Source organism: Dendrobates tinctorius, unplaced genomic scaffold (assembly GCF_039654945.1).
Source record: "Dendrobates tinctorius isolate UK_male_01 unplaced genomic scaffold, ASM3965494v1 ptg000074l, whole genome shotgun sequence".
In the NCBI taxonomy this organism is placed as follows: domain Eukaryota; kingdom Metazoa; phylum Chordata; class Amphibia; order Anura; family Dendrobatidae; genus Dendrobates; species Dendrobates tinctorius.
Window position 1 is genome coordinate 4,084,336 of NW_027361742.1, and position 24,479 is coordinate 4,108,814.

The 24,479-nt window shown below is 44.2% G+C and overlaps 1 protein-coding gene across 3 annotated transcripts in view; it reads right to left on the reverse strand.

The window, feature by feature from the left end:
- The window catches only part of CFH (complement factor H), a 712,377-nt gene that overhangs the window by 397,592 nt on the left and 290,306 nt on the right, over positions 1-24,479 (reverse strand). The gene's annotated exons all lie outside the window — the stretch shown is intronic.

Here is a 24,479-nt window from a genome sequence, read left to right on the forward strand (position 1 = left end):
ACTACAGTCTCCCAGACCTGTCATTACAAGAACCCTGGAGAAGAGCGGGCAATGCCAAAGAACAGAGAAACAGAAGAAGGCACGCAGGAAAGCAGCATCCCTCCGGCGATTGAATCGGGGTCACTTTTCCCTTTAATATCATTGCATAATCTTTTTGAGTTGATCCACAATGACTGCCTAGCCACCAAGTGGAACAAAATGAAAAATTGTCATGTTTTCTCCTGTTACACTCCCCGATGGGTATTATAGGAATAATCGCAATCTTGCTTATCACTAAGAAAGTTATTAGTTTAGGGCAACAAGCCCTTATTGTTGAATACTTGTTAATGTTTATGTCTTTTGCCTTTCTCTTTCCCTCCCCCCAACCTTTCATGCGTCCATCGGCGAATCATCAACTATCTCTTTCTGAGCCCCAGTGCCCACTGACCCGACATGGCTGACCGAATACAAGAAACGACATTTGCATCATACAATGTAAGAGGACTGAACGCGCCAATTAAAAGAGCTCAGGTACTGGCACATATCAAGAAATTGGGGGCAGACATTGCAATCCTGCAAGAGACCCACTTTATATGGGAAAGAACCCCGAGTTTTGAGAAACATTACTATAACACGTGGTTCCACTCATTTTCCTCTTCTAGAAAGGGGAGGGGAGTGGCAATTGCTATTGCAAAAAACATGCCATTTCAGTATCTCGACAAACTCCACGATAGGGATGGCAGATATATTTTTATAAAAGGAAGGTTAGCATATAAGTTGGTCACGATTGGGAGTATATATGCCCCCAACACAAAACAAGACACCTGATTTGCCAGAATCATGAGAGAGGCAGGCCAATTTGTAGTGGACACTTTAATACTAGGGGGGACCTGAATGTTCCTCTTGAACCACCAATTGATTCCTCTTCTGGTAAATCAAGTATTTCTAAGAATGCACTGACACGCATCCGAACAACCCTACATCTAAACCAATTGATTGACACCTGGAGATTTCTTCACCCTACAGTACGAGACTTCTCACATTTCTCACAAGCGCAATCGTCCTATAGTAGAATCGACTACCTTTTCATCCCATTCCAAACGGCCTCACATTTGAAAGACTCACAAATATTCCCGAGCGTTCACTCCGACCACTCCATCTTAATAAATAAACTTGTGATAGGCCATAGACCATGCAACAACCATTGGAGGTTAAATGAAATTTTAATAACGGATGAACATTCGAGAAATAAAAAAGAAAATTCAGGAGTTCTTTGAGTTTAACTTGAGTGAAAATATTCAATTTTCAACTATCTGGGAGACTCACAAGGCCGTAATAAGGGGCGAGTTGATATCTATGGCCTCGCATAGGAATAAAAGCAGAAAAGAAAAAATTGAAACTCTATATAAGGAGATCCAGACACTAGAACAAGATCATAGAACGACACTTGACCCCAATACCTTGACCCTGCTCTCTCGTAAGAGACAATCTCTTAGAGACTTACTAAACAAAGATTCGATAAAAATTTACACGAGATGGAAACACAGGGTATTTGCTCATGGGGATAAAATGTCGAAATTCATGACATCCATGATCAAAAAACGTAAGGCTAGATCTCTTATCTATACGGTTAAGGGTTCGGATGGAGCTAAAATTACAAACCCAGACGGGATAGCCTCTGCTTTCAGGGAGTACTACTCCAATCTGTATGATTTACGACCGGGAAAGAGTGTAGAACAGCTAGAAAAAAGAAGAATCAATATAAAAAAATTTCTACAAAATTTAAATCTCCCTACCTTATCCGAAACACAACAGCAGGAGCTGTCAGCTCCTTTCATGATCCGGGAACTCCAGTCCACACTGTCGGACTGCCCTATGGGCAAGAGGCCGGGTCCAGATTGTCTCCCGGCTTCCTACTACAAGACTTTTTGTGACACGTTGGGCCCGTATTTATTAAAGCTGTGCAATGATGTATTAGGTGGGGGAACTTTTGTGAGACAAACAATGGAAGCACACATCTCTTTAATACACAAAGAGGGCAGAGATCCCGAACTATGTAGTAATTATAGACCGATCTCACTATTAAATAATGATCTAAAATTATTTGGAAAGATGATGGCCACAAGGATTAGTATGATTCTAGACACACTTATCTCTGCAGAGCAGGTGGGTTTTGTGAGGGGTAGGGAGGGGAGAGACAACTCCCTGAGAGTATTGTACCTGATGCAACATGCGCACAGCCACCATAAACCTTTATTTTTAATGGGTACCGACGCAGAGAAAGCGTTCGATAGGGTGGACTGGATATTCATGCGTGAAGTTCTCGGGAGGTTCGGTTTTCCCCTCACGGTTATTGAGGCCATCTTCGAAATGTACAAGTCACCATCTGCAAAAGTGAGGGTAAATGGAGATTTCTCACCTCCCTTTGAAATCAAAAGCGGCACGCGTCAGGGCTGCCCCCTCTCGCCAGCTTTGTTTGTCCTAACCATCGAGACGTTAATCCAGAGTATTAGACAACACTCAGCAATAGAGGGCATTAAGATCTCGGACTCCTCACATGTTGTAGCGGTGTTCGCAGACGAACTTCTCTCCTATCGGACCCGGAGAAAGAAATACCGGCGGTATCGGAGAGGTTTGAGGCATTTGGAGAGTTATCGAACTTTAAAATCAACCTAGAGAAATCTGAGGCGATGGGGATAAATATACGACCTGCAACAATCCAACATCTGAAGGCAATATTTCCGATAAGGTGGAACTCTAAATATATTAAATATCTAGGCATTAAACTGAGCCCGCATTGGAACTCCCTTTTTACACTCAACTTTGTTCCCCTTCTCGATAGTACTCTAGAAGCCATTAAGTCGTGGAGGGCACCCTATGTTTCTTGAATAGGCAGGAAAAATCTCATCAAGGGGTTCATTTTACCCAAGTACAGTTATATATCCAGAATGTTACCAATTAAAGTCCCAGACACGTTCATCCAGAAGGTCCGGTCTCTTTTTGGGAGATATATATGGGGGGGCTTAAAACCTAGAATAAGCTATAATACACTTTCCCTACCTAAACATAAAGGGGGTATGGGGCTACCGGACCCACAAAAATATCACGCAGTGGCAATTTTATCACTTCTAATCGATTGGACGAGAGACAGTACCAACAAACTCTGGACAGAGATTGCGAACGAGTCATTATCAGTACCGATTTCCACTGTCCTTCACTCGTCTACGGCTTTCATAAAGAAAGTTCTTTCCCCAAATGCAATAACAAAAAATCTGGTCAAGACCTGGGCCACATTTTCATCCTCGCTAATGCCGCTCCCATCGCCTCTGATAAAAGTAAAGGACCGACCTGGCCTTTATTTAGACCGCCCTTTTATTAGGGACACAGACTCTTTACATAAGATAAATGAAAGTCTAGATGCTTTCATAGAAGATGGCGCGATCCTCCCACTGCAGGATTTACAAGCGAAATTCCCACTTTATCACATTAACTTCCTTCATTACAACAGGCTCAAAAATTCGATCAGATCGTATTTACAGTCTGGACACATAGAGAGTTGACTGATTTTGAGGAGTTACTGTCTCAGAGAAATAAACCAAAGGGCGTGTTGGGTAAGCTTTACCAGATGCTCCTGGCCCACTCAACTTCGGTTAAACGAGCATTTATATTGAAATGGGAAAGAGACCTCGAGGTTAAATTGCAAGAATGGGAAGTTGAAAAGATATATAAAAACTCGCATGGTCCTTCTGGTTGTGTAAGGGTCCAAGAAAACTCTTACAAGGTCCTTACTAGATGGTACACCACCCCTGACACAAGAAAGATGTGACAACCTGAGACATCCTCCAATTGCAGGAGATGTCTTGGTGAGGGAGGATCATACCTCCACATTTGGTGGCAGTGTGATAAAATTCAACCTTTCTGGGAAAAACTGCTTAAAATTTCTGCGAGACTCTGTCAGCTTCCAAACCCTCCATCCCTTAAGTTGATCTTTCTAAACTGGTCTGGTGACACTGCACAATATAAACACAAAAATCTTCTTATGTACTTGTTGGCAGCAGCTAAAATGCTTATCCCCTTACATTGGCTATCACAGATCTGCCCTACTCTGACAGAATGGTTGCACAAAGTAAACCAAATATATCACATAGAAGAAATAATTGCCAGTACGACCTTTAAGATGAATAAATTCAGTTCGACTTGGGCGCCATGGACACTCTTTAGAGAAACAGATGAATACTTAAACTTACTAAACCCTCAGTAAATCAGATCAATCTGCCCCAAGAGCAGCTAAACTTGATGCAACACTGATTGACTAACCAGACAAACAGGGCAAAATAACTACCGACTGGACTCTACTCCTGTTGAAATTCCTACCCCACCCTGCCCCCAAATACTTTCCTTTTCTATATTTTTTCCCCTTCTCTCTAACTACTATCTTTATATTTAATTGTAAGTTTATTCTCTGATGCGACTATTGTCTTGGACTTACGAGTATAAGTTTTTTATAACCTAGCTATTGTCTGATCTGCCATATAGCAAAATGCCACAAATAGCAACAGAAGAGATGCTAACAGTTGTTCGAAACGTCCGGACAGAAATCTATGAAGCCAATGATGCTTGTTCGTACTTGTTGCATTTATTGTTTTTCTTGTCTATGTTAAAACAATAAAAAGATGCTTAAAACAAACAAAATCGAACAATTTGCGATTCAAATTGTGAGAACTCCTCTACCCCTACATAAACTATATATTTTTTTTACAAGAAAATATTGTCCATGATGATTTTCTGATAAGGAATCCAAGCATTTTTTTAAAACTGACAAAATCTGAAAAGCTATGCCCGTATGTGTGTATACAGCTCAGCCAAAAATTAAGAGACCACTGCACAGTTTTATAAAAATCAGCTTCTCTCCATGTCTGACAGCATTCCATTCCAGTGGCAGTTGAATTCCAACCAGAGTACACCTCATTCTACTTAACCCTTAGTGATGGGGCCAATTTTTTAAATTCTAACCAATGTCACTTTATGTGGTGATAACTCTGGAACTCTTCAACAAATCCCATTGATTTTTTTCGTGGCATATTATAATTTATGATAATAGTAAATTTAGGTTAACATTTTTTGTGTTTATTCATAAAAAATATCAGAAACTTGACAAAAATGTAAAAAAATTGCAATTTTCAAACTTTGATTATCTCTTTAATCCAGAGAGTCATACCAAACAAAAACATTAATACCGTAAATAACATTTACCTCATATCTGCTTTACATCAGCACTATTTTTAAAGTGCTAATTTGTTTTGCTAGCTTTTAGGAGGTTTACAAATGTATCAACAATATTTCATTTTTCAAGGAAATTTACAAAATTTATTTTTTGAGGGACCAATCCAGGTATGAAGTGACTTTGGGGGTCCTATATATTGGAAAACCCGAAATGTGATACCATTTTAAAAACAGCCCCCCCCTGACATACTGAAAACTTCTGTCAGATAGTTTATTAACCCTTCAGGTGATTTTCAGGAATTAATGCAAAGTGGTATAGCAGGAATTAAAAAGTTTTTGTTTACTACTTAAATGTCGCTAATGGCTATAGTAGGGAGACTCTAAGGGTGCTATTTGGCCATAAACTGCTATGGCAAACATCAGGACTACAAAATCATGCTCTCGGTGTGTCAATTAGAGTAAAGCGGAAGCCCCCACAATCTATTAATTATTTATTTGATGTAGTCACTTGACAGCAGTCACTAATGGGTTAAACAGATATGGACAGTGACAATACTGATCATTTGTGATACAGCAGTTGTCAGCTATAGTGTACAGTTGACAGCTGCTGGATTGTCACCTATATGGGGATGATATTCTCTTATATCTCAGGTAAGTAAAAATACGTATTGGCTGTCATTAAGGAGTTAATGTACTTCTGACTAGATGATCACCTGAACCAAATCTTATATAACGAAGGAAAGTATAAAAAACACTTCTGTGGTGTTCACAATCCTCTTGCAATAGGACAAGCTGGATGGCAAAACAAATGTTAGTAATATCCCAAAACTAATAGGAATGAAAAATTAAATTTTAACCATGCCAAAGGAGTTGAAAAGAAAAGTCTTGAGGAAAATAAAGGCTCAATTCTGGCTTTACTAGCAGAGGGATACCTTGAGCATCATGTTGCCTCAATCCTTAAAATTTCTAAGACGCCAGTCCATTACAACAGAGTCAAGCAACAGACATTGGGTACAGCAAAGCTACAGTCCAACAGAGGGCGTAAATGACTCTCCACTGACCTGAATGTCACTCAGCAACCGCCAGATGACGTCAAGTTACCTAGAAAAGGAATGGCAAATGGCAGCTGGGGTAAAGTGCATGACAAGAACAGTTCGTAACAGGCTCCTAGAGGCAGCACTCAAGACATGTAAAGTTAGAAAAAGCCTTTCATCAATGAGAAGCAATGGAGAGCCAGGCTGAAGTTTGCCAAAGACCATAAGGATTGGACCATAGAGGACTGGAGTTAGGTAAGCTTATCTGATGAGTCTAATTTTCAGCTTTTCCCAACACCTGGTCGTCTAATAGTTAGACGGAGACCTGGAAAGGCGTACAAGCCACAGTGTCTTGCACCCATTGTCAAATTTGGTGGATGATCGGTGATGATCTGTGATTTTTAAGCAAGGCTGGAATTGGGCAGATTAATCTTTGTGAAGGACATATAAATCAAGCCGCATACAAGGTTAACCTGGAAAAAACAGTTGATTCCTTCTGCTCAGGCAATGTTCCCCAACTCTGAGGACTGGTTTTTCCAGCAGGACAATGCACCATGCCGCACAGCTAGGTCAATCAACGTGTAGATGAAGGACCACCACATCGAATGGCAAGCCCAATCTCCAGACCTGAACCCCATTGAAATCCTCTGGAACGTAATCAAGAGGAAGATGGATAGTCACAAGCCATCAAACGAAAAAGAACTGCTTAAATTTTTGTACCAGAAGTGGCATAAGGTCACCCAAAAGTAGTGTGAAAGACTGGTGGAAAGCATGCCAAGACGCATGAAAGCTGTGATTAATAATCATGGTTAGTCCACAAAATATTGATTTCTGATCTCTTCCAAAGTTAAAACATTAGTATTGTTGTTTCTAAATGATTATGAATTTGTTTTCTTAGCATTATTTGAGGTCTGTAAGCACTGCATTTTTTGTTATTTTGACCATTTCTCATTTTCTGAAAAAAAAATACAAAATTTATTGCTTGGAAATTCGGAGACATGTTTCAGTAGTTTATAGAATAAAAGAGCAATTTGCATTTTACTCAAAAAATATACCTTTTGCAGTGGTCTCTTAATTTTTTCCAGAGCTGTGTGTGTATATATATATATATATATATATATATATATATGTAACATGTGAAGAAAGAGAAAAACACGGACGGCACCGCTGTTACCATATAACTTCTGGTGGTGTGCGGTATCCAGAGCACTTAATGCTGGCAGTTTTGGGTGCTGGTCTGGAGATCCGCAATGCTGAATATATCCAAAAGGAAAGAGAGACCGCACTCCATAAGCTGGTGAAGATATCGCTTGATTTATTGGCACATGCTGTACATGTCGGCCGGGGGAGTGATATCAGGAGAGGAAAAACAGCGGACAACGGCCGTTTCGCGCTATCAAAGCGCTTCGACGGGTCATTTTGTGGAAGGAAGTGACGGATTTATGAAGAAATCGAATCATTCAAAACCTCCTCCTTCCACAGCTGTTGTTTAAACAGTGTGAATACATATATCAGTTAAAATCAATAAGCAATAAATCATTTGAGTACAAGATAATGAACTTGGCGGAAAGAGAGAAGAGAGATCATACTGTTCTGGACAAATAACTCGCTTAAATCATACAGTGAGTGTGGGAGAGTCCCATATGGTTTGCGAGTATGGAAGGACATTTCCAACTTTGGTGATAATGTATTGTTCAGGAATGAATGGGAGAAGATCTTACTAAAAAGTTCACAAGATTTATTGCAGTTGGTCTTAAAAACTAATTTACAAAATTATGACACTTAGTAAAAGCTCAAGAGGAACTAAAAACCAGATTAAGGCTACTTTCACACATCAGGTTTTCGGCGTCAGGCGCGATCCGGCGTCGTGCCGGAATGCCGGATCCGGCAAATGTTTTGTAAAACCTGATGTGCCGGATCCGGTTTTCTGCCGGATCCGTCTTGTTCTTGACAGACAAAACCGGATCCGTCTCATCCGGTTCATCCGTTTTTCTATCCGTTTTTCGACGGATTACGCCGGATCCGGTTTTTAAAATTGACCCTTGTGGCCTTCCGAACGGGATTGGCTACTGCAAAACTATATATAGCATGTTCCTACAGCCCTTCTTTGACAGGTTGTAGAGAAGAAAGTGCAGGTTGGAGAGAAGAGCAAGTTACTGGCGAAGATGGATGTTGTCATTGGAAATATTACCACTAGAAGTTCTGTGACGGTTTCAGGGACAATTTTCCACTATACTTTATGTCACCTCAAGGCAGAGTACACTGGGATGACAGAGTGTGAAAGATTTGTGCCCTAACCAAACTTGTGTACCTTCTGGACCAACAGGATATACCTTTGCCAACCAAAGTTGGCTATCTTGTCATGGTCTCTATTTTTAGCTTTAGGCCACAGGTGTGTACCTGGTTGTGTTTTATGCAAAGTATTTCACCTTTTAACAAAAGTTGTGTACATTGTTAGGAAATCACCAACAATAAACACAACTTTTTAGGTGAAATACTTTGCTTCAAACACAACCAGGAACACAACTGTGGCAAAAAGCTAAAATTTACCCACAGTTATATACCTGGTTTTGAATACCTTTTTACCTTTGAAATACCCTGTATTTAACCTTTTTTTTAAACATAGTTCGCCGCAGAAAGAAATGACAGACAACCATTGTGAAACGATAATTTAACTTTTATTTAAAAATTTATTTTTTTTTGTAAAATGTTTTTAAAGTGCAAAAAACTTTTTTAATAAAGGTTTTAAACCCAATGGGCATTTTTATTACAAAAAACACACATTACAAATCTGTGTACTGTGGGGTGGAAATACTGCTGGAGGGGCTGCGGGACACTTCGACACTGGGTGTGTGGAGAGAGGACTGGGATCGTGGTGGGGAAGGAACAGTTAGAGGTGAAGGTGTGGAAAAAGCTACAGAATGGGTGGACATGTGGGAGGCAGAAGAGGTGGTGGGCGGTGGAGTGGAGGGTTGGGCAGGGACTGTAGGAGCAGATGATGTTGATGGAAAGTTGTATGGGGAAGGAGTTTGGTACGGGGAAGGAGTTTGGTACGGGGCAGGTTGCTGGAAGTGGGGAGATGTCTGGTACTGGGGAGGTTGCTGGTACTGGTGAGGTTGCTGGTATGTAATAGGAGGGGGAGGATGGAAAGTGGCTGGAGGGGGTGCAGATGTAATAGGAGGGGGAGGATGGAAAGTGGCTGGAGGGGGTGCAGATGTAATAGGAGGGGGAGGATGGAAAGTGGCTGGAGGGGGTGCAGGTGGAGGAACTACAGTGGTGGGAGGTGGAGGTTGGGAGGTAACCTGCTGTAGAGCACCGTGGCACGAATGCATTACATGCATCTGCAGGGTAGGAGATAGTGTTGCCATGCGCTCCACAACAGACCTGAAAAAGGTGTGGTTTGGCGAAGATCTTGCTTCTGAATGCATGGTTTGCAGAAGTGTCTTCACCTCCAGAATGCTGGAGTTGATCTGCTGAAAGCCTGCGGAGATTTACTCTGACAAGACTTTTAGACAGTTCTGGAAAGATGCATTCAGATGCAAGAACTCTTGCGCATAACTCTTTTCCTGACCCCTCTGCCGCTGCCGCCCAGTACCCGCAGGTTTACTAGAGGTGGCAGGGGCAGAAGGGTGGGGTAAAGGGAAAGCGATCTCCTCACCAGCAGCTTCATGTAATGTAGGCGGCCACGATGCTCCTGTGCTGGTGGATGGGACAGATGGGTCGAATGTGTGGGAAGGCTGGGAAGGTGCAGATGTACCGGGGCGGTCGAAGTGTCCCTCGGTGCCGGTCTCCTCAGGGATCGCCTCAGAAGGGTCCAATCGTGCAGGCTCCCGAGTGCTGCTCACCGTGCTGTGGAATAAAGAGAAAAAAAAACAATTAAAATACTGACATGGTATGGCCCTGGCTGAAAAAAAAAAGTTACATCTAACATTTTTTTCACATGTGGTGTGTAATATTTACCTTCTGGTGAGCATTGTTTCCCGGAGGAACGACAGGGCTTGTGCGTACTTGTACTTGCTCCTGCGTCCTCCAGATCCACTCGGGGCCCGCATCTCTTTATTGAACTCCTTCTTGAAACGATCCCTCACAGACCGCCACCGATTCACAATTCTGTTCCCTGAAACGAGAAAGGAGTGGTTAGTATACAACATCAGTGTTTCACAAACTCCAGTCCTCATGGTCCCCAGGGGTCATGTTTTCAGGATTTCCATAGTAAATAGAAATCCTGAACACATGATCCGTGGGGACCACGAGGACTGGAGTTCGGGAAACACTGGTTTACATCAAGCAACCGGTACTGTATATACTTACGCTCTTTAATCTGGGCCCGAACATCGAGGTCCTCCCAGCGGCCCACAAGGAGCGAACAGATTTCCTCCCAGAGTCGTCGGGTAACGATCAGGTCAGCGTGGCGGCGGTCAGCCATATTCCAGAGCGGCTCCCTTTCTCTGACGAGATCGATGAGGCGGTCCACATCAATCCCTCCATCCTCACCGTCAGAGTCGGGAGCATGCTGTGAAGGCTGTTAAAGAAAAAGACAAAAATAACATAATTAGCCTCCACAAAAGAAATGAAATAAAAAGTGCAAAAAAACAAAGCAAAAATATTTATACTTACACGCTGGTGACCGCCGCGTTGCTGTCGCCGACGACCCTGGGAGGCACTGCGAGGATCTCTTGGCCGAGCACCAGATTGGGAAGACTAGAGAAGAAAACAAAAAATGTTATGTCTTTGGATGTAGGCATTTGTTTGCTGTGTGTGGTCTGCAGAACATTGTTTTCTATGTGTTGTGTGTAGTGTGATGTTGTGTTTCTGCGTTTGATGCAAAAAACTTACCAATTGTGAGCCCACTCCAGGTGTCTGTCCACCCTTTCCTTCTTCTTCTGGGAGCTCCTCTTCATCTTGTGATTCCTGTTTTGAAATAAAAGGCAATGAATAGACATATATTACAGAGATGATGGATTTTGGAAATAAAAACTTACCGTCAAACGCTGACGATGTGAGGGAGGGCTCCCAGAAGAAGATGTGCTGTCCTGTTGATGGCCAGACTCCATGGCTGTGGGTATTGCTGCTGCTGTTGCTTCTGCCAGTGATGCCATTTCTGCTGCTGCTGCTGCATCTCTTTGGCGGCTGTTGAATAAAGAGAAACAAAGGGCCAATGAATATCTTGATATTCCATGGCCCTAGTTTGGAGGAATGGGGGATTTGATAATTACCGTCTCTCATCTGCTGCTGGACTCCCCTCCTCAGCATGTTCCATTTGCTGCTCCATTTTGGGTGGTGCTGATGGTGCTGCTGCTGCAGATGTCTGCTGCCTTCTCCTGCTCCTGGTTCTTGGCTTGGGTGGCATGTTGGGTGTGGCTGAGGGTCCCATCGTCTTGCTTTTATATATCTCCTGTGGGCAGAGCTACTGAGCATGCTCAGACCAAAAAACCGGATCCGGCCGCCGGATCCGGCTTTCGCCGGATCCGGCGCATTGCGGCGCTCATAGGCTTTCATTGTGTGAAAAAGCCGGACGCGCCGGATCCGGCGTGTCCGGCTTTTTCGCCGGAGACAAAAAACGTTACAGTAGCCGTTTTTTCCAGACGCCGGATCGCGACACATTGCCGGATCCGTTGAAAACCGGATGAAATGCATGGCCATCCGGCGCGATCCGGCGCAAATGCAAGTCAATGGGGGGGAAACCGGATCCGGCATTGCATTTCGCCGGATCCGGTTTCTGTCAAAAGCGCCGGATCACGCCTGACGCCGAAAACCTGATGTGTGAAAGAGGCCTAACAGAGAATCAATGGGCACAGTTTAATGAAAAGATGGACAGCAAATTAATACCAATATAAGCCGAGATAAAATCAAGGAAATGCGACAAATTCTTACGTGACAGAAATGACTTTGCTAATGGACAGATTTTTACTTGGAACAAACAGTGGTCTGTTAATAATTCTGGACAGTCTGGCAAAAATAAATTTAAGCGCTCTTTTAAAAAGCATCAGCAGACCTCACAGAAAAGAGACTATTTAACTACGGATTCTGACTCTAGTTTAAGTGAGGGAGCTACCAATATGGTTACCTCACCTGTTTCGCCATCTTTACCTGATGATGTTACAGCTTGATCTAGTGCCCCTTTAGGCGGAGAATTAGGAGAGGAGGGAGGAAGAAGCACAGGTCGATACCGCAAGAGGAAGCAGGTCTCGTGGAGACAGAGACATTGACTGACTCACCGGTTTTTGCAGTAATAAATCAAACAGATCATAAGTTTAATGACACGCACCTTTCATTGTTATCTAGGGGCTTAAATTTTTGTATACCACAATTATTTGATATGACTGATTTTAAAATCGATTTGTTTAAATCTATCAGGAAGATTCATTTACATAAAAATTATATGTCCAAATCTTCAACTAGTGCCACGTTGACAGGCGAAATACAATGCAGGGTTGGTCCATTGGGGTTTATGGCAGGCACTGGAGCGTTGGCTGATATGCATACAGATGCAGATGTCTTGCTCAGCATTACGCATTCGGATGTACAAAATGGTAGTTTGACGCAGTCAGAACATACACCTTTTACAGGAAGAGTTCCCTCACAGTATATGCCACCTTCATCTCCAGGCAATCTCATAGATCTTTTTGAGACACAAGTCATAAATGATATAGAGGCTGTTATATACCCCACAGCGCCCCCTAATCTAACAATGTCAGAAAATAAAGCTCTTGAAGAAATTAAAGAATGGTCAGACACCATTGTGAGACCTTCTGATAAAGGAGGTAACACAGTGTTGTTACCGAAAAATATGTATTTTTCTGAGGCGAACCGACTGTTGTCGGATACTGTCACATATGCTAAATTAAAAGCTGATCCTACGCCAAGATATATTAGAGACTTAAGGTCTTTTCTCTGAAAGTATGTCATGATGAATATCATCACTCAGACTAAAGCAGAAAAGTTGCTGCCGGAGTCCCCACGCGACCCCACTGGTACCATGTACCAAAAATTCACAAATCATTAACTTACCCCCCAGGGCGTCTGATTGTATCTGGGATAGGATCCATCACGGAACCCCTGTCCCAGTACATTGATTGGTTATTGCGTCCCATGTTAAAGGACATTCCTTCTTACATAAAGGATACTAACAATTTTTTGTGTGCAGTACAGAATTTCATTTGGCAACCCGGGTTTGTGTTAACGTCAATAGACGTAGAAAGCTTGTACATGAGAATTCCCCAACAATTAGGGGTAGACACCATCAGAGAAATTTTGAGTACTACAGACAAGGAGCAAGGTTTCATTGATTTCATACTCACACATAATGCTTTTACGTTTGATGCAACTTGGTACCTACAGAATATGGGGACCGCGATGGGGACTCCGGCAGCATGCACATTCGCTAATTTATTTCTTGGTGCCTTTGAGGAAAAATATATTTATAACAACAATAATTTCCTCCAGCATATCAAACTTTATCTGAGATATGTGGACGATATTTTTATCGTCTGGGACAGCTCTAGGGAACTTTTTGACATGTTCGTTAATCAGCTCAATGATTCTAACAAGATGAACATGCTATTCACGCATGTATATGGTGGTTCACGTTTGGAGTTTCTAGACGTACTTGTTGAGACTATGGATGGCAATATACGTACCTCAGTCTTTAGAAAATCCACTGCAACCAACTCTGTGTTACATTATAACAGTTTTCATCCTTTCCATACCATCAAATCGTTGCCATACAGACAATTTTTGAGAGTGCGCCGCATCAATAATACCACAGAAGGATTCATGATGTAATCCAGAGAATTGTATAGCAGGTTTAAACAAAGAGGGTATCCTAATGCCATACTTGACGCAGCGCTTAATAAAGTGGAACAGGAGCACATCTTGAGAGAGAAATCCAATATTAGCAAGAAAATTAAAAATAAAAAACGATTTACGTTTTGCTTTCACTATAGCCCTATGGATCGACAGATCCGGGCAGCAATAAGAAAACTGGCACATCTTGGAGAGGGACAAAGATTTAAATGATATAGTCTCTAGAGGACCCCTCATTTCATGCAAACGTAGTACTAGAATAAGGAATGTTCTAGTGAGGAATCGAATTGTCACAGAACATGATAATTGGTTGAGTAAAGGAATCCCCAAGGGTAATTTCAAGTGTGGTCATTGCTCTTACTGCAGGTTTCATCGCACTGATCACACCATACATATGGGTGCGATTAACCATGTAGTTTCTGAATTTATTTAATGTAAGACAGATTATGTGGTATATGTTATTTTGTGCCCGTGTCGATTTTATTATATTGGTTAAACTATACGCCCCTTATATGTTCGTTTTAGGGAACATTATAAGTCCATTACCACAGGGAAAGGGGTACCACGATTAATAATTCATGTTAGAGAAACACATGGAGGTGACCCTAATGTTCTTTCTTTTGCTGGCATTGAAAAAGTCTCCCTACCCCCTCAAGGAGGGAATTTACATAGAATCTTGTTAAGATGTGAATCCAGGTGGATTATGGACACTGGTGCCATGGGGCTCACCGGATTCAACGACAGAATAGATATGGCTGTTTTTCTGTGAGAAAATGTTAGGGCTGGCGGAACGCACCAAATTATAAAATAATAGTTGGTGCATTCGCAGCCCAGGGTCCACCGTGCAGAGGTGGTACACCGCTGCTAAGTAATGGCGGAAGAATTAAGCGGTGTGAAACCAGTCACACGTGGGTTACGTCACCCAATGTGAATGGGGCGAACTCTGTTACTGAACAGAGCCGCACCACCGCTGAAAGTAGATGCCGGTGCCTGTTAACTCCCAGAGCTCGGCCAAAAGAGCGCACAGTGTACGGCCACAGAACTCTACCCCAAGGACACGGGGTTAGAGTCCTTATAGGCCCACTGAACGCGTGGCATCACTGCCGCGAGTGCTGCTTTAGATGCTGGCTATGGAGCACGTGCACTGAGGCGTGCCGAATCCCTGGTGAGGCCAGATGCCTGACTCAACCTCAGCCCTATCTACGCCTAAGCCTGGGTGCTAGCAGGCTAGGCTGCACAACACATGCGTACCAAGGGTAGGGGTTTCTTAATGAGTCATTCACCAGAGACATTCATACGTGCATACATCACTCACTCCACATAGTCTGTAAATACAGTCTATACTAGCGCATGGGCGAGCGGCCATGCGAACCTTTTATAGGCACGGGCGTCCGGGACCTTCCTGGCTTCTCGGATGGGCCAATCTGAACACGAGCAGGACCTGAGTACGTGACCCTCGATCTCCAATGGGAGATCACTCCACGGGCATGCTCAGTGGCCCGACATGAGGACTTAGTCCCTGGCGAATCTCGCTGCTGAGCAGCATGCATTGTCATAGCTGTGCCAGAGGTGGCAGCAGCAAGCAAACCCACGGAGTTGGCCTGGGCAGAGCGCCGGGACCGACGAATCTGCTGAGCAGGCTCCACTGTGGCTGAAGAAGAATGGGAGACCGCTGGGTGCAAGGCTCTGGATTCCTGCTGTGCAGTGGCAGGAACCTGACGCCTAACATTACCCCCACTCCTAGGGCCCCCTCCCCTCTGAGCCTCGCTAAGCTCAAATGCCGCAATGAGGAGCGGAGCGTGGATGTTCTCCACTGGCTCCCAGGTCCAAGCCTCTGGACCATGACCCCTCCAATCCACCAAATAAAACTTTTTGCCCAGCATCACCTTGCATCCCACAATGGCATTGACCTCAAACTTGTCCGAAGACAAGTCTGATGTCCCGGCAGACGAGTTGGAGAACCAGGACAAGTGAACAGGCTTAAGGAGGGACACGTGGAATGTATCAGAGATAGCCAAGTGTGGTGGAAGGGCCAGACGGTAGACCACAGAGCTGATCTGCTCGAGGACCTTGAAGGGGCCAATGTAGCACGGTGCAAACTTAGCAGACTCTACCCGCAGCCTGATGTTTCAGGCGGAGAGCCACACCAAGTCGCCAGGGGCAAAAGTCGTAGCAGGGCGCCGGTGTGCATCAGCGGAGGTCCTCATTCTCTCCTTGGAAGCCCGGATAGCATCCTGGGTGCGATCCCAAATGTCGCATGCCTCCACCGCCCAGTCTGTCACCCTGGAGTCAGTGGATGACACGGGCATGGGCACAGGGACGCGCGGATGCTGGCCGTAATTTAGGAGAAATGGGGTCTGACCGGTGGAGTCGGCCACAGCATTATTCAAAGCGAACTCTGCCCACGGCAGCAAGGATGCCCAGTCATCCTGCCTGGCCGAGACAAAATGTTGAAGATATGTGATCAGGGTCTGGTTGTCTCTCTCTACCAACCCGTTCGTCTCGGGATGAGAGACCGAGGAGAGATTCAGCTCAATGGTAAGCAGTGAACAAAGCTCTCTCCAAAACCGGGACGCAAACTGAGGACCACGGTCACTGACAATCTTGTTCGGCATGCCATGCAGGCGGAAAACATGCTTAATGAACAACACTGCCAGGCTCCGCGCAGAAGGTAACCGGGAGAGAGGTACCAGGTGCACCATCTTAGAGAAATGGTCGGTGACAACCCAAATGACCGTGCTGCCACTGGACTTGGGTAGCCCCACCACAAAATCCATACCGACCATCTCCCAGGGCCTGTCCGCTACTGGCAGAGGAAAAAGAAGCCCAGCGGGCCGCTGCCGAGAGGACCTTTTCTGGGCGCAAGAGACGCACGCCTGAATATATTCCCTGACGTCTCGGGCCATATGCGGCCCCCAGTACGTCCTCGCCAAATGCTCAGAGGTCCGTTTTATCCCAAAATGTCCACCCACCCTGGACGAATGAGCCCAAGAGAGGACCTCCGGTCGCAGACGGGCAGGGACAAATGTCTTGCCCGGAGGTACTGACTCAAGGGCAACCGGAGCCACAGTCCTCAGGCTCTCGGATGGGACGATCAGCCGAGGCTCCTCCTCCTCTTCCTCCGATGACACCACGGAGCGGGAAAGAGTATCGGCCCGGACGTTCTTCCCCCCACAGAGAGAAAATGGAGGGTGAAGTGGAACCGGGAAAAGAACAAAGACCATCTGGCCTGGTGAGAATTTAGCCGCTGGGCTGTTTGTAAATACACCAAGTTTTTGTGGTCGGTGAACACCTGGAAAGGATGGTGAGCCCCCTCTAGGAGGTGTCTCCACTCTAAGAAGGCCAACTTCATTGCTAGCAACTTCCTTTCCCCGATGGCATAATTCCTCTCTGCCGGTGTGAAGGTCTTGGAGAAAAAGAAGCATGGGTGCTTCCGACCTTGCGTGTCCTTCTGAAACAGGACCGCTCCAGCATCGACGGAAGAGGCATCCATTTCCAGAATGAAGGGCAATGTAGAATGGGAGTGCTAGCGAAATGGGACTTAATGGAGGAGAAGGCCTTGGAGACCGGTTCCGTCCACAACTTGGGGTTTGCACCCATCTTGGTGAGGGCTACCAAGGGTGCTACCAAAGTCGAGAAGTGGGGGATGAATTGGCGATAGTAATTTATGAACCTCATAAAGCGCTGCACCTCTTTGAATGAATGAGGTTCCTGCCAATCCATCACCGCCTGTAGCTTGGCAGGATCCATGGCCAACCCCTGGGCAGAGATGATATAGCCCAGGAAAGGCAAGGACTCCTGCTGAAACACACTTCTCCAACTTGGCATAGAGGGAGTTTGCCCGCAGGCGATCGAAAACTTTGCAAACATCTCCGGTGGGAGTCAATATCTGGTGAGTAGATGAGAATATCATCCAGATAGACTACAACCGAGCAGGTAAGCATATCCTGGAAGATATCGTTTACAAAGTCTTGGAAGACGGCCGGGGCATTACAGAGGCCGAAGGCCATCACCAGGTATTCATAGTGCCTATCCCTGGTGTTAAATGCTGTCTTCCATTCGTCCCCATCACAGATGCGAATCAGGTTGTACGCCCCCCGCAGATCAAGTTTGGTAAACACTCTCGCTCCCCATAGCCTATCAAACAGCTCTGATTTCGGGGGCAGAGGATACTTATTCTTACAGCCTCAAACTCCTCTGGTGTCTGCTGCAGGACCAATAGTATCCGTACAACCGTGGAGACCAGGCTCCAGGTCATGCGCTCTCGCTGTGAGGGAGCTCTCTTTCCTCAGCTCAACCTCCAGCTTCTCTCCACACGTCTACACACGTGCTCCTCCTCACACTAACTGACCACGTCTTCCTTTTGGCCCTCAGAGAGCACTCCTCCCTTCAATTCCGGTTCAGAGTCCCCCCTGCTGGCCTGGAGTGGAACTGTGTTGCATGTATAGATTAACTGCGAGAGAGACCCTTCACTGCTTCCAAGCCTGGCATTACCCTCGCTGGAGGAAGGCAAAGCCACTGTGGCTGCCATACTCCTGGGGGTGCCACAGATGTACTGCAGCAGTCGCTGTTCATCCGCCATTACTAGCCAGACCCTGGCGCTAGTGTAATGTTAGGGCTGGTGGAACTCACCAAATTATAAAATAATAGTAGGTGCTTTCGCAGCCCAGGGTCCACCGTGCAGAGGTGGTACACTGCTGCTAAGTAATGGAGGAAGAATTAAGCAGTGTGAAACCAGTCACACGTGGGTTACGTCACCCAATGTGAACGGGGCGAACTCTGTTACTGCACAGAGCCGCACCACCGCTGAAAGTAGATGCCGGAGCCTGTTAACTCCCAGAGCTCAGCCAAAAGAGCGCACAGTGTACGGCCACAGAACTCTACCCCAAGGACACGGGGTTAGAGTCCTTCTAGGCCCACTGAACGCGCAGCGTCGCTGCCGCAAGTGCCGCTATAGATGCTGGCTATGGAGCATGTGCACTGAGGCATGCCGAATCCCTGGTGAGGCCAGATGCCTGACTCAACCTCAGCCCTACCTATGCCTAAGCCTGGGCACTAGCAGGCTAGGCTGCACAACACATGCGTACCAAGGGTAGGGGTTTCTTAATGAGTCATTCACTAGAGACATTCATACGTGCATACATCACTCACTCCACATAGTCTGTAAATACAGTCTATACTAGCGCATGGGCGAGCGGCCATGGGAACCTTTTATAGCCACGGGCGTCCGGGACCTTCCTGGCTTCTCGGATGGGCCAATCTGAACATGAGCAGGACCTGAGCACGTGACCCTCGATCTCCAATGGAAGATCACTCCATGGGCATGCTCAGTGGCCCGACATGAGGAGTTAGTCCCTGGAGAAGCTCGCTGCTGAGCAGCATGCATTGTCATAGCTGTGCCAGAGGTGGCAACAGCAAGCAAACTCATGGAGTTACCCTGAGCAGAGCGCCGGGACCGACGAATCTGCTGAGCAGGCTCTGCTGCGGCTGAAGAAGAATGGGAGACCGCTGGGTGCAGGGCTCTGTATTCCTGCTGTGCAGTGGCAGGAACCCGATGCCTAATGCAATATAACGCCTTTTATTATGAGAATATATTTTGCTAGTTTCTTTCACTGAACTTGACCGCATTGAGATTTGGTACTTTTATTACCGGTCTATATATAACAGTCTCCTTTAGGGATATTTAGATATGGCATATGATGTATCTGTTTTTGAATCGCATTTTATATCAGGCTGTATAGGGATTTTTCATATAGATAAGCGGCGTTAATACAGTAGGTGGATACTTTCCACACATATACTGTATATATATACAGTAAATGTATGTTTCCTTCTCTTTCCTCTTTTCCTGTGTTTCAGGTTTTGCTGCTATATACGTCATTTACCATTCCTTTTGTTTGATGTCCCCTTGAGTTTTTTATAGTACATACTTACACCTGCTTTTGACGGTAACGTAGGATGAAATGGAACACAGAATTTATTTACTACGATATCTGATCATATGGGTAAATGTTACCAGTCTAGGTACATAATCTAATGAGACATAGGTAGCTGGTTGTCACATATTTTAGCAGGTGTATTGTGTAATATTTGATTCATTTCTGCTCAAAGGATCAGAAATGATAATAGCAATGAGATCCATTCATTGATCGTATTTGTCATTCACTGTTATGGTCTATATGACAGTTAAAAAATTATGCTATGATGATCTAAAAAATTATGTTATGATGACCAAATGATTGTAATATTTTTTCTGCAGGTCTCTCTATTTATTTTCGTTAGATGTTCATTTGTTTTTCTTGGATTTATGCTTGTCTGTATATTTTGATGTAATGACAATTGTTTTTAACTGATATATGTATTCACACTGTTTAAACAACAACTGTGGAAGAAGGAGGTTTTGAATGACGTGATTTCTTCATAAATCCGTCACTTCCTTCCACAAAATGACCCGTCGAAGCGCTTTGATAGCGTGAAATGGCCGTTGTCAGCTGTTTTTCCTCTCCTGATATCACTCCCCTGGCCGACATGTACCGCATGTGCCAATAAATCAAGCGATATCTTCACCAGCTTATGGAGTGCGGTCTCTCTTTCCTTTTGGATATGTGTATATATATATATATATATATATATATATATATACACACATATATATATATATGTATATTATTCAATCCCCCATGACAGCACCATGAGAGAGGGGATCTGCCCTTCAAAGACAGGAAACCTACAGCTATAAAAGGGTGGCATCTCTCAGTTGGTTTCTTGTCCTTGACGGACAGACCTCCACAGACATACCTGTCAACGAAGTAATAATTCTCAGGCCCCGCCTGTCAGTTCAGGCAGTGGGGTTTCCTGGCCTTCGGCCGTTGTGGGGTCCATGGAAGCACCACAGTGGGTCACAGTAGTGAACAGAGCAGGAGAGCGGTATCCACATTGGATTACCAGCTCAGCCGTGGTCTGCAGAAAGATGGTGCAGTTAAGTATAACCTGGACAGTGCCTGACTGCTAACAGCTTTGACAGAATCTCCCTTTGAGCCCATCGATTCAGTCCCAATAAACGTTCTTTCCCATAAAACAGCCCTTCTTGTAGCATTAAACTCTGCCTGAAGGGTTAGTGATATTCATGCTCTTTCCAGACTCCCACCATACATCCAGTTCCTGTAAGATAAGGTTATCATAAATCCAGATCCCTCTTACCTACCTAAAGAAGCCTCTAAATTTCATAGGCTACAAGAGATAGTAGCCCACACTTAGAATCAGAAAGAAGAGAGACTCCATTCACTGGACATCAGGAGATGCCTATTCAGATAAATATCAGTTACTAAACCATGGAAAAGGGAAAATTCTTTATTCATGGAAGGGACTTAAGGTTTCAAAATGCACTTTAGCTAGGTGGATCAGGCAAGCCATTTCATTAACTTGTACATCAAGTGGTATGGCAGCACAAGAAGGTCTGAGGGCTCCCTCCACACGGGCTGTGGCAGCCTCCTAGGCAGAGAGAGCGGAGGTTTCGATTAAGCAGATATGTAAGGCAGCTACATGGTCTTCTTCTTCCATTTTTGATAAGCATTATAGATTTGATTTGAGTTCCGCTTTCAACCTCACATTTGGAAGAAGGATGCTTCAGGCTGTTGTCCCTCCCTGAATTCATACTTCTCTGTAATTTTGTCGTGGTTCTGTCATGGGGGATCGAATAAAATCATCGTTACTTACCAGTAATGGGATATTTCGTCTCCAATGACATCACCCTTATATTCCCTCCCTTCACGTGTGGGTGAGCACTTCTTTCACTTGTACATAATCACATTTCAGAAATTATTTGGGGTTCGGATTAACGTACAGTGAAGGAAATAAATATTTGATCCCTTGCTGATTTTGTAAGTTTGCCCACTGACACAGATATGAACAGTCTATAATTTTAAGGGTAGGTTAATTTTAACATTGAGAGATAGAATATCAAAATAAAATCCAGAAAATCAAGTTGTATAAATTAGATAAATTTATTTTCATTTTGCAGTGAGAAATAAGTATTTGATCCCCTACCAACCATAAAGAGTTCTAGCTCCTACAGACCAGTTAGACTCTCCTAATAAACTCATTACCTGCATTGAAGTCAGCTGTCTTACATAGTCACCTTTATAAAAGACTCCTGTCCACAGACTCAACAGTCATTCTCTAACCTCTACTACATGTGCAAGAGCAAAGAGCTTTCTAAGGATGTCAGGGACAAGATCATAGACCTGCACAAAACAAGAATGGGCCACAAAACCATACATAAGCTGCTGGGTGAGAAGGAGACAACTGTTGATGCAAAAGTAAGAAAATGGAAGAGGTACAAAATGATTGTCAATCGACATTGATCTGGGGCACCAAGCAAAATTAAACTTGTGGGCTATACTTGATAATGAAGAAGGTGAGGGATCAGCCTAAAATTACACGGGAGAACTTGATAATGATCTGCTCCCTGCTGCACTCTCGAGTTTATGATTGGCTATGTGAGTCGAGTTCACTTTGATGTAATTTTAGTGAATCTAGCTTGCTGAGATCTAATTAGTTACCTGTTATCCAATCAAATGAGACCGGGCTTCACATCACTGAGTTGGCGGAGCAGAGATTTTAAATGACCTGGTGGCATCATTTGACATATGACGATTCACAAGCAGGACACAGCTTTAGCATCCTGCTGTTACCTGTGCACATTCTAATGCACATAGGGTTATATTTACTTGAGGATGACTAGGGCATGATAAGCACGCGTTGTGATTTAAGAGCTATGTGACATGGGCAATGGTACAATACTTGTACAATTGAAATCTGGACTACTGATTGATTTAGGTGCAGAGTGAAACTGAAATTTTCTAGCCAGCAGCACTCGTTTAATCAAAACTTATTATTCTGAACACACTAATAAATGCAATATAGATGTCATACGACATTTGAAGATTTCACTGATTTTTAATAACTTAAAATGCCAACTATATACAGCTTAGGGTATGATATACCTATCATATTAGATGGTGAATGTCCCCTGTGAATGTGTGGGACACACCTATAAGGCTATTTGTGCATGAATATGGTTTTCATGAGCTATAGTCTCTCTTCTAATGGGAATATCTTGTGTCTCCTGATGAGGCGCTAAGTAGAGAGCGACAGAACAAGTTAAGACAAGAAACATAGATTATATGTGATTGGAAGATTTATCACATTGGTGATACATAGCATTTATGTTTTTGTGTTGTTAGCCCAGTCATTTCCTGAACTTTCAGGATCTGAGTTACTTGAGGGCACTTTTGTAGCTTGTTTTATGGGTTATCGAATTTATCGTTAAAATGTTTGGTTTATGATCCCTTCTCAGTGAGAATGCACATTTTAGAGTGTCCTTTTTTGTGGCCAGCCTAAGACACATATGTGCAATAATCATGCTGTCTAATCATTAACTTGATATGACACATGTGAGGTGGATGGATTTTCTTGGCAAAGGAGAAGTGCTCATAATGGCTCTTTCAGATGTCAGGGCTAAGAGTTCTTTCAGTGTGTCTGATACATGTGGTCAGTGTCAGACTGTGGTGCCAGGGGCCCACCAGTAACCAACTCCAGGGAACCCTTTTCAGCTAAATGCAAATGTGAACTTATCCTCAATCACAAATTTATATAATAATGAACTGGGTAGATTGGTAAATGAATAAGATGCTCCCATTGTTTGTACATAATTATTCAAGTATGTAGTGCCAAGTACTGTTCAAATTAGAGGGTGGGTGGCAGCCAACTCTTGTGCAGGGCCCACCAGAGGATTCTCTTGTTCTCCTGTGGGCCAGTAAAAGCCTGCGTGTGGTGACAGTTTTCAGATGTACCGGAGACACTTCACATGTAGACCCATTCAAATAAATGGGTCTATGCACATGTCAGTGTGTTTCCATGGACCATGTGTCCTTGGTCAAAATACGCCAGCATGTCCATTGTTTAACAGCCACACGGGCCGCAAAATAGTCCACACACGTGTACACTGATGACACACAGATGACATCCATGTGTCATCAGTGTGACACATACCCATGCCTGGGAAGCAGTGGCACTGTTAGCGCTGTACTGGCTGCCAAAAATGAAGGGAACTCCACGCTTTTTTAATAAAATTATTTATTTTTAGAAAACAGCGTGGAGACCCCTCTGTTTTTGATAACCAGCCTAGCTGAAACTAAAAGCCCGCAGTTGTCAGTTTTGCCTGGCTGGTTATCAAAAATACAGGGGCACCCATGCCGTTTTTGTCACTTATTTATATATAGCGTAGGCAGCGACTGATGAACACTGACATCAGCTGGAGCCTGCTCTCACTGTTATTATCGGCAGCAGCTGTAGCTTCATGAGAGTAGTAGTCCCATCAGCCATCGCCTGCTTTTGCTGTTATCAGTTGAATACAACTCTCAATATCCTCCTCAT